Source organism: Chrysochloris asiatica, unplaced genomic scaffold (genome assembly GCF_000296735.1).
Source record: "Chrysochloris asiatica unplaced genomic scaffold, ChrAsi1.0 scaffold00027, whole genome shotgun sequence".
Classification (NCBI taxonomy): Eukaryota; Metazoa; Chordata; class Mammalia; order Afrosoricida; family Chrysochloridae; genus Chrysochloris; species Chrysochloris asiatica.
The window spans coordinates 13,055,599-13,074,557 of NW_006408545.1; the positions used below are offsets into that span (position 1 = coordinate 13,055,599).

At 37.9% G+C, this 18,959-nt stretch overlaps 1 pseudogene; it reads left to right on the top strand.

Moving 5' to 3' along the window:
- Positions 1-13,788: 13,788 nt before the first annotated feature.
- On the top strand, positions 13,789-14,393 carry LOC102827354 (annotated as a pseudogene).
- The last annotated feature ends 4,566 nt before the right edge of the window (positions 14,394-18,959 follow it).

Consider the following 18,959-nt stretch of genomic DNA (forward strand, 5'->3'; position numbering starts at 1 on the left):
TATATTCCTGAGTGTTTTTGTGTACATCCCCAAAAAAACATTTTAAGTAATAATGATAATAATAAAAACTGAAGGACAGTTATAACCAACTGACTATTATTATTATAACCTCCAACTAGATTCAGTCACCAGAGTTAACTTCTTTGCCTCAGAACAGTTGTTGCCACAGCTAGAGTAAAGAAACCATGCAGATAAAGACTTAGGAAACTTCTTGAATGCTTCTGGTCCTCATGCAATGTCCTTCTCATATTCCGCTTTAACACAGCATTTTTTAGTTAACAGGCTGAGTTCTTCTGAAGTCCTTCTGACTGCCTCTAACATTTGACTTCATAAGGTAGCCTACTTAAATGCAGCCACCCTTTTAGCCACTATAGATGACAGCAACCACCCTGCATACAATTGCTTAGACTTAACTGAAAACTGTCTCATTTAAAGGTTTTGTAGGAAATGCCTCTTTTTAACCCTGATTTAATTCTATTTGCAGGTAAGTCATAGTTAAGACCCGATCCCAACATCTCTCTTATATACACTGTTACCACTTCTAATAAAATTCTTGAAAGATTTTCTGAAGACCTCAGCCCCACTGGCTGAATTGAATGTGTTTATGAGGGATTACAATCTGGCTTTTGGGGGTCACTAAATGTTTACATCAACTAAAGTATGGTTTCTTGGTTATTCGGGATGTTTGTATAAGAGGAAAACAGAACAGATTCTTAACATCCTCTGGGATCCAAATTAAAAATTACTGCTTACTGGCACCTCTTTGAAGCCTTTTTGTTCCACTCCAAGGTTACTCTCATCAAAACACAAGCTCATCAGTCTAAAGGAATACCTCAAACAAAGGAGAGTAAAGGAAACACTTTAGAAGATAAATCATCTAAACAGGCTGCCTCCCAAACCCTCCTTACTCCTGTAATGGCTAAAGGAATTCTATTGCAGCTCTGATAACTCAGATAATGATGAAAAGGAAGGAGACAAGGACAACCATGAAATTATTATGGAAGATATGACTCCTTCAGAAGTAACTTCAAAAAATTGTTTTAAAAGGCAAAGTTTACTTCCATTGTAGAAGTTGAAGATTGGAGATAATTAGGTTGTTCTTTCAACAACATCACTAGGTTATGGATGGAGCCAAATGATAAACCTGTTCATAGAAATCTACATGTATTGTTGTCATGGATTTCTAGGAGTTCCCATATGTAACAAGATCAAATAATTGAATCTTGAAAAAATGTTGTTGTTGTTGTTGTTGTTGTTGTTAGGTGATGTTGAATTATTTCCGACTCATAGCAAGCTTATGCACAATAGAATGAAACATTTCTTGGTCCAGTGCCAACCTACCAATCATTGTTACTCTTAAACCAATTGTTGCTGCCACTGTGCCAATCCATCTCATTGTAGGTCTTCCTGTTTTTCTCTGACCCTCCTTTTACCAAGCATGATGTATTTCTTTAGGGACTGGGTGCTCCTAATAATATGTCTGAAACATGAGAGATGAAGTCTTGTCATCCTGACTTCTATGAAACAATGCAGTTGTCTTTCTTCCAACATAGATTTGTTTGCTCTTCTGGTAGCCAATAGAATTTTTAATATTCTTCTCCAACACTGTAAATAAAATGCATCAATTATTTTACTTTATTCCGTATTCATTGTCTAACTTTCATATGCATGGGAGGATCTTGAAAATACCATGGCTTGGGTCAGGCACACCTTTTCCCTCAAACTGACATCTTTGCTCTTGAACACTTTAAAGAGACCTTGTGCAGCATATTTGCCTAATGCAATATACTGTTTGATTTTTTGACTGATGCTTCCATAAGTGTTGATAGTGGATCCAAGCAAAATTAAATCTTTGATATCAATCTTTTCTCTATCTATCATGATATTATTTATTAGTCCCATGGTGAGGATTTTTTATTTCTTTACTTTGATGTGCAACCCATACTACAGACTTGGCCTTTGATTTTCTTCAGTAGATATTTTAAGTTGTCTTCACTTTTTGCAAGCAAGGTTGTATCATTGGCATATCAAAGCTTGTTAATGAGTTTTCCTTCAATCCTGATGTCATGTTTTGCTTCATATACTCCTGCTTCTTGGATTATTTGCTCAGCATGCAGATTGAGTATGTATGGTGAAGAATAAAACCCTGGCACACACCTTTCCTAATTTTAAACCATTTAATGTTGCCTTGTTCTGTTCTAACAGCTGTCTTTTGGTCTATGAACAAATTCCTCAGAAGCACAATTAGGTGTTCTGGAATATCCACTCTTTGCAATATTATCCATATCTTGTCATGGTCCACACGTTTGAAAGCCTCTGCATAGTTAATAAAGCACAAGTAAACATCTTTCTGGTAATCTCTGCTTTTAGCCAAGTTCCATCGGACACCAGCAATGATATTCCTCATTCCACAGCCTCCTCTGAATTGACTTGAACCTAGGAGTGTTCACTGTTCTAGATATTTTTGAATTATGTTTAGTAAAATTTTACTTGCATGTTATTATGGTCAACTCTACTTTGAGGAGTCACCTCTTTCCCAGTCATATTTTGAGTGACTTCCAACCTGAGAAGCTCATCATCTGGCACTATATCTAACTGCATTCTTGTGCTATTCATAATGTTTTAATATTCAATATCCCAGTGCTAGCTGATAGCGTTCTACTTGTATTCATAAGCTTCTCAGTGATTAAACATTTATAAGTAGTCTTCCTCTCCTTTTTCCTAGTCTGTCTTAGTCTGGAAGTTCAACAGAAACCTGTCTACCATGGTTGTTGTTGTCGTTGTTGTTTAGTGCCTTCAAGTCAGTTCTGACCCATGGAGACTCTATACATGGTTTCCAAGGAACAGCAGATAAGTTTGAATCATTTATGGTTAAAACTGATTTTGCATACCAGTGATTTAGCCCACTCACCAACAGAATCTTGGAATCCCAGTACAAGGTTGTTATGAGTTGGAACTGACTCAGTGGCACTGAACAGCAACAATAGGGAGCCTCCAAAGTCTTTACGAAGTAACTGAGGTACTCACTTCCCAGAAAAAGTGATTTTTGTTGTTGTTGTTGTTTTTTACCACTATTACTTCTGCCAACATTTGGAAAGAAATTTTTTTTCATTCAATTAGTCCAATCAGTGGCTAATGCTGCTAATTTGACTATTGGATCAAAACACGGCCCAGTCCTGCACCATCTTCATAATTGTTATGTTGAATGACACACCCCTTGCTGTGTTATTATGTCAATCCATATTTTTCACTGATCCTCCACTTTTCCAATCATGATGTCATTCTCTGGGATCTGGTGCGTGCTGACAACATGTCTCAAATACGAGTCAGTAAGTCTTTGCCATTGTCACTTCCAAGAAGAAATCCAGTTATACTTCTTCCCAAACAAATTTGTTTGTTTTTCTGACAATCATGATATATTACATATTCTTTGCCAACACTACAATTCAAATGCATCTATCTTTCTCTGGTCTTCCTGATTTGTTTAGTTCTCACATGCATATGAGAAATTGTTGTTAAGTGCCATTGATTTGCTTCTGACTCACAGTGACCCTGTATAGGCTTTCTGAGGATCAGTTGGTGAACGTGAACAACCAACCTTGTGATTCAAACCTACCCTTCAGTTTAGTGCTTATTTTACATTGCTACACCAGGACTCCATCTGAGAAGTTGTTGCTGTTAAGTGTGGTGGAGGTGGTTCTGAATCATAGCGACACTTTATTGGGTTTCTAAGGAGAAGCTAGTGGGTTTGAACTGCTGACCTTGTGGTTCGCAGTCCATTGTGATCCTATAGCACCATACAAGGAATCCATATGAGAAGTTGTTGATGTTAAGTACCATATGAGAAGTGGTGGTGGTTATGTGCCCTGGAGTTGGTTTTCGACTCATAATGACCCTGTACAGGGTTTCCGATGCTATAAATCTTTACGCGAGCAGAACGCCTCATCTTTCTCCCGCGGAGCAGCTGGTAGTTTTGAACTGCTGACCTTGTGGTTCACAGCCCGATTCGTAACCACTACGCTACCAGAGCTCTTTATAAATCTAGTCTCATTCTCCTAGCCAAAAGTGCAGAGAACTTGTTGATTCAGTCCTGATCACAGAAGTCAGTTTCCTGGGGGCAAGAATAGGATGGAGTTGGGTGAGGAGAAGATCTAGAGGAGCAACTAAGAAATGCTCAACAGTTTCCAAAGTCCTATAGATACCTCTATGGTGTCTGGTCCTGGTATGGTACTGTGGGCTAATGCATCAGACTGCAAAGTCATTTGAACTGCAAGGTCAGTGGTTCAAGCTCACAAATTGCTCCTTGGAAAACCTATACAGGGTTGATATTGGTCAGAATTGATTCTACTGTGCTTAACAACAACACAGATACTTTTTGGTCTGTGTTCAGGGTCATAGGCACAGTTTTGACTTACAGATGATGTTTGTTTCTTCTTATCTGTGCTCTATAGAATGTTTTAACTAGATTGGTTATTCCTCTCAGTGTATTATGCACAATCATTAATTTGTATATTTGTCTTCCTGCTGTTATATTAATTTCCTGAGAGAAAATTTTGTGTCTCATTCATCTTTCTTCTCACAGTGCCTGTGAGCTTGGGCAACAGTAGAATATCAACAAATGCTTGTGGAATCATAACTATATTAAATCAATAGTAAACTCTTACTGAAATCCTAAAAATAAATTAAGCAATAGGGGCATAAACAAATGCAAACGACTATAATTTCTCTTCAAGACATTCCGTTATAAATGAGTTGAAATAATTAGAAGATGCACTTATCATTGTAATAGTAAATCACTTTGCTGTACAATTTTTTTAAAATCGTTTTTCAGCAAATAAAAAAAATTGATATCCACTTTCATTTTTTCCTTTAATGGCCATCAATTTCAGATTGTACTACACATTATATCCAAGGAACACAAACATCTGTCAACACAGAAGGAGAAACCGCAAATACAAGGCAAATTAGTCAGTTCAGAGCTGCTAGTAATCAAACTATAATTGGCTGTCTATTGAATTCAATGGCCTTGGGATGCTCTGCCTTCTTGCTGTTGTCATGTGGGGTCTGGCTGCCTTACTGTACTTAGTCTGTGGAAAAATTGTTTTATTCTATTTTAGTTTTCGATATTTTCAAAGAACTAGGTAACGATACATGTGATCAGCTTGATTTATGATCATTGTTTTGGTTCACATTGAATCATATGCTGAAGAATCTCAGGGAGTGACAGTCAGGGGAAAACGTAAATGTCATAATTTTGCTAATTGTTTTAGCATGTGTTTCTTCCACATGTCTGAAAGCAAAAGTAATTGAGGGTTGTGGTTTCTGTGGCAAGGCCCAAAATACGTTGTGACTAACAGTGGAGGGAAACATCATGGGATGTCATGTGGTAGAATATCGTTTATGCTTTTTTTTTTTTTTTGCCAAAGAGGAGGTTTTCCATTTTTAACTATGTTTCTGGAGTGTGACAAGGAGAGGTATTCCAATTAAACTCTTAAACTGATTTTACTTATCAGACTTTAAAAAGAAACATAAAATACATGTTAAGATACTGTGGCTATTCCATTCCATCCCAGAGTTTCTATTTCAAATATAGAAATAGAGAAAACTATTTCAAATATAGAAACAGAGAAAACAGTTCTTTCAATCCTTTAAGCATTACAATGTTAAGTGTGTTTCTCAAGCAAATACATTTCAGGAAACTCAAATAGTAGCATGAAATCCTAATCTTGCTTTACATTGCATAATCATTCTATTGAAAACTCCTCAGATCACTGGGTGATCTGACCCCCAAGACTTTATATAGTATTGTATTTCTTTCTTTCTTTCATTTTTATTCTTATTTGTTTTTATGACAGAAATTTCACAATTCTGAGACACATTGGAAGAACATTTTATTTCCTCCCTTAAGTGATCAGGTTGCTGGATGAACAAAGCAAATGCCTGAACTTACGTGGCTAGCATAGAAACTCCCCTGAAATCTTCCTAGTTTGGGATGGACTATAATGCTAATAGTATGTTTTCTGGTATTCTAGTCTTGTACAAATTACACAGTGACATGATCTTTGAAAAACCAGTATCAGATAATCAGAACTCTTAAAAGAATATCCCATACAATGAAGATTTTTCTGCTAGTTTTGAGCTGTTTTCTTATTGTTTTACACTATTCCTCTGTCCATTTCTCTCCCCACATGCTTGATTTTCACAACCGTTTATGTCGTTTTTAAGACTGACTACATATAAATGAGCATCCATGTATCAAACAGGTCAGACAAAGTTGCTATATTCTTCACTCACCTCCCTCCTGCATCCCTCCCCCTTCTCCCTTCCTCACCAACTAGCCCTACAGTGGCTGTAGGAGTAAATTGAGTCTATTTTGCTAGTGACTGGTGGAAAGCTGTCCAAATATTAAAGTCAGACAAGAAAATCAAACCATAGAGAACAGTGGAAGACCGAAACGCTTGAATAGTGACTCTGCTGTATTTAGGGAACTGTTTAAGACTTGTAAGTAGCTTAAAGGGAATAATATAGTGACTTCATAATATGAGTACTGGACTGTGAACCAGGAGGTCAGTGGTTCAAGCCTGCCAACAACTCTGTGGGAGAAATAAGAGACTTTATGCTCCCCCAAAGACTTAAAGCCTCAGAAATCCTATACAGTGTCCCTGTGAGTCAGAACTGACTTGATGATGCTTAAAACCAGCAACAACAGAGGGCTTAAAATGCTGTGTAAAATAATATTTGAACGATCCTATGTACAATTATTTTTTTCTGAAAATAGTCTGAAACTTCCATTTTATTTTCAAAGGGTTTAAAAAAAATAAGAGTGATTATTCAGTTTAAAAAGTAGCTTTAGTTAACTACTTTAAAAAGAGGGGAAGAGGTGAAATGAAGAATTACAAAGGTAGGCTAAATATAAATCCAAAGAAAATAGGGACAACCCCTTTTATCAGTTTCTTAAGATTTGGCCTGGTGGAATGGAAATGCCATATATACCAGAGGTGTTACTTACATAGCTTGACTCACAGGTGTTGCTAACATATAAAGCCACAAGATTACTAAACTGACAACCCAAACCCATAAGAGTAATCCCTCCACTGTGCTACATCCATCCTATCTGACTGAACCACCTACACTAGACACACATTGTTGGCAATAGTGAGAGCTGTTATTTACAGAAAGAAGCTTAATTTTTTTTTACAGATAACATCTACCAAAGTAAACTTCAACAAATAAAAGACCATAGTAATCACCTAGAATCCAGTTTATCCTTTTTCCTCCAAAACCTCATCCTTGTCTAAGTCAGAAATCACTACACTAACTCTCATCACTACTGACAGAAATGTGTGATATCACACAAGTACAGGGACATCTCAGCTTCTCTTCTTGGACAATTCCTGTTCCAGCTGCTCTAAAGTCCCTTCTATCAGCAGGAACTAGGTCATTGCATAGGTACGAAGCTGACTAGGAAATATGACTGCATATTTTAGACCGGTTAGCCATGACTTGTTTTTTTTTTTTTTTTTTCTCTATCCCCTCAGGGTAGCTGCCTAGCTGCCACAAGCTAGAGAGTACATAATACACTTCTACCTTCTGAACAGCGGGCCCCAATACACCTTAGATCCAATAATCTGTTGCAATCATTCACCCAACACCTGGAAAATGTTCTTTTTAAGTCAGCTGAGAAAGAAAGGATGGATGGATGGATAGATGGATGGTGATGTGCTGTGGAGTCCGTTCTGACTCATAGCAACCTTACATAGGGTTTCTGAGGCTGTAAATCTTTACGGGAGCAGAAAGCCTCATCTTTCTCCTGCAAAATGGATGGTAGTTTTGAACTTCTGACCTTGAGGTTAGCAGCCCTTTGTCTGGAAGCTCATCAGAAACCTGTCCACCATGGGTGACCCTTCTGGTTATTTAAAACACTGGTGGCATAGCCCTCAGAATCACAGCAACTCACAAGCCACCACAGTATGACAGACAGATGAGTGCTGGCCATTTGGTTTTATGCGACAAGGTTGTATTCTTTCACCATACTTATTCAAATTATATGCTGAGCAAATGCTCTGAGAAGCTGGGTTCTATGAAGAAAAATGTGGCATCAGGATAGGAGGAAGACTCATTAACAACCTGAGATATGCAGATTATACAACCTTGCTTGCTGAAAGTGAAGAGGACTTAAAACATTTACTGATGAAGATCAAAGAGCACAGCCTTCAGTATGGATTGCATCTCAAAGTAAAGAAAACAAAAATCCTCACCACTGGACCAATAGACAATATTCTTATCAACGGAGAAAAGATTGAAATTGTCAAGGACTTCATTCTTCATGGATCAACTATCAATACTCATGGAAGCAACAGTCAAGAAATCAAACGACGTATTGCATTAGGCAAATCTCTCATTAGGTAAATCTGCCGTACAAGACCTTTTAAAGTGTTGAAGAGCAAAGATGTCAGCTTGAGGACTAAAATGCACCTGACCCAAGCCATGGTATTTTCAATAACCTCATATGCATACGAAGGCTGGACAGTGAATAAGGAAGATCGTAGAAGAATTGATGCCTTTGTGTTATGGTGTTGGAGGAGAATACCAAAAGTGCCATGGACTGCCAAAAGAGCCAATAGATCTGTTTTGGACGAAGTGCAGCCAGAGTGCTCCTTAGAGGCCAAGATGGCCAAACTTCGTCTCTTATACTTCGGACATATTGTTAGGAGGGAACAGTTGCTGGAGAAGGATATCATGTTTGGTAAGATGGATGGTCAGAGAAAAAGAGGAAGACCCTCAACAAGCTGGATTGGCCAAGTGGCTGCACCGAAGGACTCAAGTGTGGCAACAGTAGTGAGGTTGACCCAGGATTGGACATTGTTTCGTTCTGCTGTGCATAAGGTCGCTATGAGTCGGTGCCAACTAGATGGCACCTAACAACAACAGCAAAGGACATACAGTCTTCCCAAAAGCATCATCAATCTGTAAACTCCAAGAAAACTCTTAGGTGCAGGATTCATTATATTAGCCATTGGGACCTCAGCATATAGTCACACTAATGCCTCATATTATGCATATTCATAATTGATGAAATCAATACATTTTGTTGTTGTTAAGTGACATCAAGTTGGTTTCAACTCATAGCGATCCTATATAGGGTTTCCAAGGATTAAGTTATACACAAAATGTTACTTCTGGGAGATTATGAATGATTTAAATTTGTATTCTTCTCTGTATTTTGTATATTTAATAATAAATATACCTTATTGGTGTAATAAAAATATAATTTAAAATTATTTTCACATATTATTTTCACATATCTAAGGAATTAGTTATCAGCTTGTTAAATACTTCAGTGCATTAGATCCTTTATGAACAACACTATACTGAAAAGTGACTTGTTAAGAGTAATTTAGGAGTTAAGTTGATGGAATCAGTGAATAAAACCCAATTATAACTGAATACTGTTAAAGCAAATTTTTACCATTTGTTCACTAATGCTTTTTGATTCTCTTAAGTATACATTGACACTTGCATGAATAATTGATTTTAGGAAGATCAGCACAGAGATTGGTCCCTCTGAGGTGGAGGGTAAAGATCTCCCAAGTGTAGAACTTTCTGTACATGTTATATCTCTCCATAATCCTTGATATCAATCACCATTCCTCCTTGTCCTCAAGTTCCAGGGTTCTGCAACACACTGCAATGTCTTACAGAACTCACAACTGTTAAAGGAAATGGCTCATGAAATTGTGGAGGCCGAGAAGTTCCAAATATGTAGTTCAAAGTTAAATCTGGAGGAATTTTCTCATCAATGTAATCTCAGGACCCAAATCAGTAGGTCACATGACAAGTTGTTGATGCATGAAAATGCAGGAGTTGGGGAATTGGGTAACGTGATGGGTAGACAATCCCAAGAACTGGAGATCAGACATAATGAACCAGATTCATGACCCAAGATAAGTGAAAGAACTTTAATAAACTAGTCCTATAAATTGAACTCAGACCATGCTTCCTAGGAAAACTAAGTTGAGTCAAACTCTCTAGTAAAGTGTAGGAATCATTAATCTTTAGTTTAATCTTAATCCTTATTCCTTCCTGTTGTTGCTGTTGTACTAGTCTGCTTGCCCTCATAGCGACCCCTATATAAAGTTTAGGAGAGTGGTGTTCCAATCACTAGTAATTCTCAGACGCATCTTGATTCAATGTTTGGTAAATTTCATATTAAAGAAGTTAGATTTTTTTTGTTGTTGCTAGATATCATTGAGACCATTCTAAATTATAGCAAATTTATGCACAACAGATTCCGGCATTATTCTTGCAATCATTGTTGCTCTTGAACACATCGCTGCTGCCACTGTGCCAATCCATCTCTTTGGGGATCTTCCTGTTTTTCACTGACTCCTCTTTACCCAGCACGATGTTTTTCTCTAGGGACTGGTTGCTCCTGATAATATGTCTTAAGCATGAGATACGAAGTCTTGCCATCCTGGCTTCTAAGAAGGAAAATGGTTGTCCTTCTTCCAATACAGCTTTGTTTGTTCTGGCAGCCAATAGAACTTTTAATATTCTTCTCCAACACTGTAACAAAAATGCATCAATTCTTTAATATCTTCCCTATCCATTGTTCCATTTTCACATGCATATGAGGCTACTGAAAATATCAGGGCTTGGTTCAGGCACACCATAGTCTTCAAACTGACATCTTTGCTCTTGAACACTGTAGTCTTGTGCCACACATTCACCTAATTCAATACATTGTTTGACTTCTTGATTGCTGTTTCCATGAGTGTTGATAGTGGATTCAGGCAAAATGAAGGCTTTGACAGCTTCAAACTTTTCTCCATTTATCATGATGTTATATATTTATTGCTCCAGTGGTGAGGATTTGTGTCTTTACATTAGGGTGCAACCCAAACTGAAGACTGTAGTCCTTGATCTATATCAGCAAATATTTAAAGTCCTGTTCACTTTCAGCAAGTAAGCTTGTATTATTTGCATATTATACATTGTTAATATGTCTTCCTTCAATCCTGGTGCCATATTCTTCTTCATATAATCCATCTTCCTAGATTATTTGCTCAGCATACAGACTGAATAAGTATGGTGAACGAATCCAAACAATTTTAACCGCTTAGTTTTCACTTGTGCTGTTTTAATTACTGCTTCTCGGTAAATGTACAGTTTCTCATGAGCACAATTAAGTGTTCTGGAGTACTCATTCTTCAAAATGCTATCCATAGTTTGTCAACATGCACACAATTGAAAGCCTTTGCATAAACACAAAAAGAACTACATGTAAACACCTTTATGGTATTCTTTGCTTTAAGTCAAGCTCCTCTGATGTCAACAATGATATCCCTCATTCCATGCCCTAGACTTAATCTGGTTTGAAACTCTGTCAGTTCCCTGTCAATGTACTGTTGCAGTCATTTAAAAATTATCTTCAGCAAAATTTTACTTGTATGTGATAACAATAATATTGTTTGATGATTTCTGCATTCTTGGCTCACCTCTCTTTGGATTGGGCACAAATATGGATCTCTTCCTATCAGTTGGTCAGATAGTTGACTTCCAAATTTCTTGCCATAGTTGAGTGAGTGCCTCCAGGGCTGCCTCACTTTCTTAAAGATTTCAATTTTGGTTCCATCAATTCCTGGTACCTTGTTCTTTGCCAATTCCTTCAATGCACTATGGATGTCTTCCTTCAGTATCATTGGCTCTGGATCATATGCTACCTCTTGAAATGGTTGAACATCAAGCATTTCCTTTTGGTACAGTTACTGTGTGTATTCCTTCCATCTTCTTTTGATGCTTTCTGCATCATTCAATAATTTTCCCAGGGAATCCTTCAATAATGAAAGTCAAGGCTTGAATTTTTTTTCTTCAATTCCTCTAGCTTGAGAAATGCTGAGCATGTTCTTCTTTTTTGGTTTTCTGATTCCAGATCTTTGCACATTTTGTTGTAATATTTGACTTTGTTTTCTTGAGCTGTCCTTTGAATTCTGTTTAGCTCTTGGATCACCTCATTTTATCCATTTGCTTTAGCATCGCTACCCTGGAGAGCAAGTTTCAGTGTCTCTTCTGACATCCATTTTGAACTTTTCCTTCTTTCTTGTCTTCTCAATGACTTTTGACTTTCTTCCTGTATGATGTTCTTGATGTCATCCCACAACTCTTCTGGTCTTCAATATTAAATGTTTAATGTATCAAATCTGTTCTTAAGACGATCTGTAAATTCAGGTAGGATATATTCAAGGTCATATTTTGACTCTCGTGGACTTGTTTTCATTTTCTTCAACTTCAGTCTGAATTTGCATATGAGCAACTGATGGTCTGTTCCACAATCTTCCCTGGCCTTGTTTTGACTGATGACATGGAGCTTTTCCATTGTTTCTTTCCACAGTTGTAGTCAATTTGATTTCTGTGTATTCCATCTGTTGAGGTCCATGTATATAATCGTCTCTTATGCTGTCTAAAGAAGGTATTTGAAATGAACAAATCATTGATTTTTCAGAATCATTTCTATTGTTGTTGTTATTGTTTTGTGCTGTGGAGTCAGTTCCAACTCATAGAGACCCTGCTCAGGGTTTCTGAGGCTATAAATCTTTACAGGAGCAGAAAGCTTCATCTTTCTTCCATGGAACAGCTGGTAGTTTTGAACTTCTGACTTTGCAGTTCACAGCCCAATTTGTAACCATTATGCTACCAGAGCTCCTTGTCAATACTATTACCAAAGCCACATTATCCAACTAGAGATCCTTCCTCTTTGTCCCTAACCTTTGCATTCCAATCACAAGTAATGATCAATACATCTTGATTGCATATTTAATCAATTTCAGATAGAAGAAATAGGTAGAATTCTTCTATTTCGCCCTCACTGGCTTTAGTGGTTGGGTTTAAATATAATATTAATGGTATTAACTGGTCTTCCCTGTAGGTACATGCATATTATTCTATCATAGAGAGCATGGTACTTCATGACTGATGTAGATATGTTCTTTTTGAAAATAAATGCAACACCATTCCTCTTCAATTTGTCATTCCTGGCATAGCAAACCATGTGATTGTCAGATTCAAAATGGGCAATACCAATCCATTTCAGCTCACTTGTGCCTATGATATCATTGTTTATATGTTCCATTTCATTTTTTACAATTTCCAATTTTCCTAGATTTATACTTCATACATTTCATGTTTCAATTATTAATGAATGTTTACAGCTTTTTCTCATCATTTTTAGTTGTGCTCTATCAGTAAATGAAGGTCGTGCAGACTTTATTCCATTCGCGTCATCACGGTCAACTTTGAGGAGGTTGTTCTTCCCCAGTCACATTTTGAGTGCTTTCCAACCTGAGGGGCTGGTACTGTGATGACTTGTGAGTTGCTGTGATTCTGGAAGTTATGCCATGGGTATTTAAATACCAGAAGGTCACCCATGGTGGACTGGTTTAAAGAGGTAGTGTGTGATAAAGAACAAATGGTATTGAAGGAAGAAGTCCCAGGTGCACTGAAAACATGGGCAAAGACCAGACCTCCAGGAATTGATGGAATACAGATTGAAATCTTTCACCAAACTGTTGCAGTACTGGAGGCACTGACTCATCCATGCAATGAAATTTATGAGAGAACTGGCCAATGATTGGTAGAGATCCGTATTTATTTTATGCTCATTCTAAAAAGAGGTGACCCAATAGAATGCAGAAATCAGACAATATTATTAATATTGTATTCAAGTACAATTTGGTGAATTCAAAACAGCTGCAAAGTACAGGGAATTGCTTTCCTAGGTGGCTGCTTAAGATGGCGGAGGGGCAGGTCCTGGTGCTCATGGCTGAGGCCATTTTAGGGGCTGCCTGGTTGTCATTGTGGCCAAGCAAGTGCTGTTGGGCTGGAAGGTTGTAGTGTGCTGTGAGGATGTAACATTTCTAACAACTTCTACAGAAACATGTTGAAGTTCCTGGCCTCCCTCCAAAGTGAATGAACACCAACCTGACTCGAGGCCTATATCCCTTCTGGGCCCCGGGCCACATCTCTTGGTGGATAGTGCAAGGGATGTTGCTGCACAAGATTGTGTGGCCAGACTTCCCTGGATTACCTCAAGGTGTTGATAGGATCCCACCCCTCTATGACAAGAGGAAGCTGATGATAGTTTCTGTTTTCCTCAAGGTTGTGCAACTCAAACCCACTTGGAAGTTTACCTACCTAAGCTGCCTAATACATGAGGTGGACTAGAAGAACCTGGCAGTGACAGATATCTTGGAGGGGAGAAAAGGAAGGAGAAGGCCAAGAACCATTACAAGAAGAAGAAGCAGCTTATGATGCGGCAGAAACAGGCCGAAAAGAACTTGGAGACGAACATGGGAAAATACATAGAGGTTCTCAAGACCCATGAACTACTGGTCTAAGCCCAATAAAGACTGTTAGTTTCCCCCTCAAAAAACAAAACAAAAAACAAAAGACAGGGAATTACTAGAGGTTCAAGTCGGATTCAGACGAGGATGTGGAATGAGGTATATAATTGCTAATGTCAGAAGGATCCTGACTGAAAGCAGAACATTATAGAAAGATGTTTACCTATACTATGCAAAAGCTTTCAATTGTATGGATCATGACAAGCTATAGACAACATTACAAAGAATGAATATTCCAGAACACTCAATTATGCTCATAAAAAATCTATTAATAGACCAAGAATCAGAAGTTTTTACAGAACAAGAGAACACTGAATGGTTTAAAGTTAGGAAAGTTGTGCACCAGGGATATATTCTTTCACCATACTTTTTCAATTTGTGTGCTGACCTATAATCTAGTAAACTGAATTCTATGAAGAACATGCCATCAGTTGGAGTTAGAGTCATTAACAACCTGTGATATACAGATGTTACAACCTTGCTTGTTGAAAGTGAAGAGGACTAAAATACTGACTGTTGAAGATCAAAGAACACAACCTTGGGTATGGATTGCACCTCCATGTAAAGAAAACAAAATTACTCACCACTGTACAAACAAACAACATTAAAATATTGGAGAAAAGACTGAAGTTGTCAAAGATTTCATTTTTCTCAAATGAACCATCAACAGTTGAGAAGCAGCAGTCAAGAAATCAAACCATATATAGCATTAGGTAAGTCTGCTGCACAAGACCTCATTAAAGTGTTTAAGAACAAACATGTCAATGGACTAAGTTGTGCCTGACACGAGCCATGGCATTTTCAATAGCCTTATATGCGTGTGAAAGTTAGACCATAATGGTGTTGGCAGATAATATTAAAAGTTCCGTGGACTGCCAGAAGAACATACGCATCTGTGTTGGAAGAAGTATAGCCAGAATACTTCTTAGAAGTCAGGATAACTAGACTTTGTCTCTCATTCTTCAGACATACTATCTTGAGGACCAGTTCCTGGAGAAGGACTTGGTAGAGGGTCAATGAAATAAAAGAAGCTGACTCCAATGAGAGGGATTGACAGTGTCAGCAGCAATGGGTTTCAAGCAGAGCTATGTTTGTGAGATTGATACAGGACTAGTTATACTTCATTATGTGGTGCATGAGGTCTCTATGAATCCATACTGACTCAACGACACCTAACAATAGCAATATATGTAAATGTCAGTTTCCTCTTGCTATTTCCATTTTCTTCCAAGTTCCAAGTTTTGACTTCTTCAGAGGCTACTTAAAGAAGGCCTTGTTGTTGTTGTGAAGTGCCGTTGAGTTGGTTCTGACCCATAGTGACCCTGTATAGAGTTTCTGTGGACTAACTGGTAAGCTTGAACTGGCGACTTTGTGGTTCAAACCAACCATGCAGTTCAACACATTAACCCACAGCACCACTCCTGGACTCCAAAGAAGGCATTTGTGGCAGCGGTGGTGGTAGTGGTATGCTGTAAAGTCGATTCCTACTCATAGCAACCCTGCATAGGGTTTCCAAGGCTATGAATCTTTAGGGGAGCAGAAAGTCTCATCTTTCCCCCATGGACCGCCTGGTAGTTTCAAACTGCTTACTTTGAGGTTAGCAACCCAACTCGTAACCACTATGCTACCATAGCTCCTCAAAGAAGGCATTGTTGTTGTTAGGTGCCATTAAGTCGGTACCGACATGTAGCAACCTTATGCACAGCAGAACTAAACACTGTCTGATCCTGGGCCAACCTCACTACTGTTGCCACGCTTGAGTTCATCGATGCTGCCACATCTCGTTGGGGGTCTTCCTCTTTTTCTCTGACCCTTCACCTTACCAAACATGATATCCTTCTCCAGTGACTGGTCCTTCCTGACAATATGTCTGAAGTATGAGAGACAAAGTTTGGCCATCGTGGCCTCCTCCAAGGAGCACTCTGGCTGCAATTCTTCCAAAACAGATTTATTGGTGCTTTTGGCAGCCCATGGAACTTTTAGTATTCTCCTCCAACACCATAACTCAAAAGCATCAATTCTTCTATGGTCTTCCTTATTCACTGTCCAGCTTTTGCATCCATATGAGGTTATTGAAAATACCATGGCTTGGCACGCCTTAGTTATTGAAAATACCATGGACTAAGGCACGCCTTAGTCCTCAAGCTGACATCTTTGCTCTTTAACATTTTTAAAAAGGTCTTGTGCAGCAGATTTGCCTAATGCAATACGTCGTTTGATTTCTTGACTGCTGCTTCCATGAGTGTCGATAGTTGATCCAACAAGAATGAAGTCCTTGACAACTTCAATCTTTTCTCTGTTGATAAGAATGTTATTTATTGGTCCAGTGGTGAGGATTTTTGTTTTCTTTAAATTGAGATGTAATCCAGGAATAGATAATTTATTATATCTTTTCCCATGTGCACATCTGTGAAATACGGAAGAATCTGATGACCTAATACTGTTAACAGAAACAAAAACACACGTCTATTTGATCTCATATTTTTCATCACAGAAAATGGAAGAGAGAATTTTGTAACAATAGTGAAGAACAAAAGACAGTTTTATGGTTTTTGTATTTGAAATTTACATATACAAAATTTTAGTCTTTATCTTGCTGGAAGACTGTAATCAAGACACAAAAATGCACGATGGGTGGAGTGGGTGAGCAAATTTGTGACTTGATAATTATATATTTCAATAAAGTTTAAATTTGGCAATAGTTTTATAGATGCAATAAATAAAATGCAATTGAAATAAATTACACTGAGGGTGCAAAAAACTTAGAAAATAATTATAGGTCTGATCAGACACTTGAAAATGGAATGAATCAAGTTAAAGATCAATGATAAGAAAAGGTGGTTGATAATCTTCATCTTGGTGCTCTCTTCTAAAGTCATGCTCAACACTGAGGACCAAAAATTTGTTGTCCAGAATGAAGTATGATTTTTAATTAAGTTTCCTGAAATATTTTATACTTTAACAACTTATGTCCTCATAAACCCTATTGTTGTTGTTGTTAGGTGTCATCAAGTTGGTACTGACTCATAGAGACCCTGTGCACAACAGAATGAAACTCTGCCCGGTACTGGGCCAACCTCAAAATTGTTGCCACACTTAAGTCCATTGATGCTGCCACTTTGCCAATCTAACTCGTTGGGGGTCTTCCTCTTTTTCTCTGACCCTCTACCTTACCAAACATGAAATCCTTCTCCAGTGACTGGTCCCTTCTGACAATATGTCCGAAGTATGAGAGATGAAGTTTGTCCATCCTGGCCTCCAAGGAACACTCTGGCTGCACTTCTTCCAATACAGACCTGTTGGTTCATTTGGTAGCCCGTGGCACTTTCTATAGTCTCCTCCAACACCATAACTCAAAAGCATCAACTCTTCTACAGTTGTCCTTACTCACTGTCCAGCTTTCACATGCATATGAAATTACTGATAATACCATGACTTGGGTTAGGTACACCTTAGTCTTCAAGCTGACATCTTTGCTCTTCAACACTTTAAAAAGGTCTTATGCAGGAGATTTGCCTAATGCAATGCATCATTTGATTTATTGACTGCTGTTTTCATGAATGTTGATAGCTGATCCAGGAAAATGAAGTCCTTGACAACTTCAATCTTTTCTCCATTGATAAGAGTGTTGTTTATTAGTCCAGTGGTGAGGATTTTTGTTTTCTTTATATTGAAATAAAATCCATACCGAAGGCTGTGCTCTTTGATATTCATCAGTAAATATATTGAGTCCTTTTCACTTTCAGCAAGCAAGGTTGTATCATCTGCATATCACAGATTGTTAATGTGTCTTCCTCCAATCCTGATGCCATCGTTTTCTTCATATAACCCAGGTTCTCAGATTAATTGCTCAGCATACAGGTTGAATAATTACAGTGAAAGAATACAACCCTGACACACACTTTCTTTATTTTAAGCCATCCAGTGTTCCCATGTTCTGTTCTAACAACTGTCTCTTTGTCCATGTACAGATTCTTCATGAACACAATTAAATGTTCAAGAATGCTCACACTTTGAAATGTTGTCCATAGCTTGTCATGATCCACACAATCAAAAGTCTTTGAGTAGTCAATAAAGCACATATAAACATCTTTCTTGTATTCGCCATCTGACATTAGCAATGATATCCCTCGTTCCACATCCTCTTCTGAATCTGGCTTGAACCTCTGGAAATTCTCTGACAATGTATGCTTGCAGCCATTTCTATATTACCATTCATAAAACTTTACTCACATGGGATATCAAAGAGATGATTTCTGCATTCCGTTGGTCACCTCTCTTTGGAATAGGCACAAATATGGATCTCTTACAATCAGTTAGCCAGATAGTTGTCTTCTAAATTTATTGGCAGAGATGAGTGATGATTGTTTCCAGGGCTGCCTCACTTTCTTTAAAGATTTCTATTTTTATTCCATAAATTTCTGGAGCCTTGTTCTTTTCCAATTCCTTCAGTGCACCTTGGACTTCTTCCTTCAGTATCATTGGCTCTTGACCATATGCTACCTCTTGAAGTGGTTGAACATCAACCATTTCCTTTTGGTACAGTGCCTCTGTGTATTT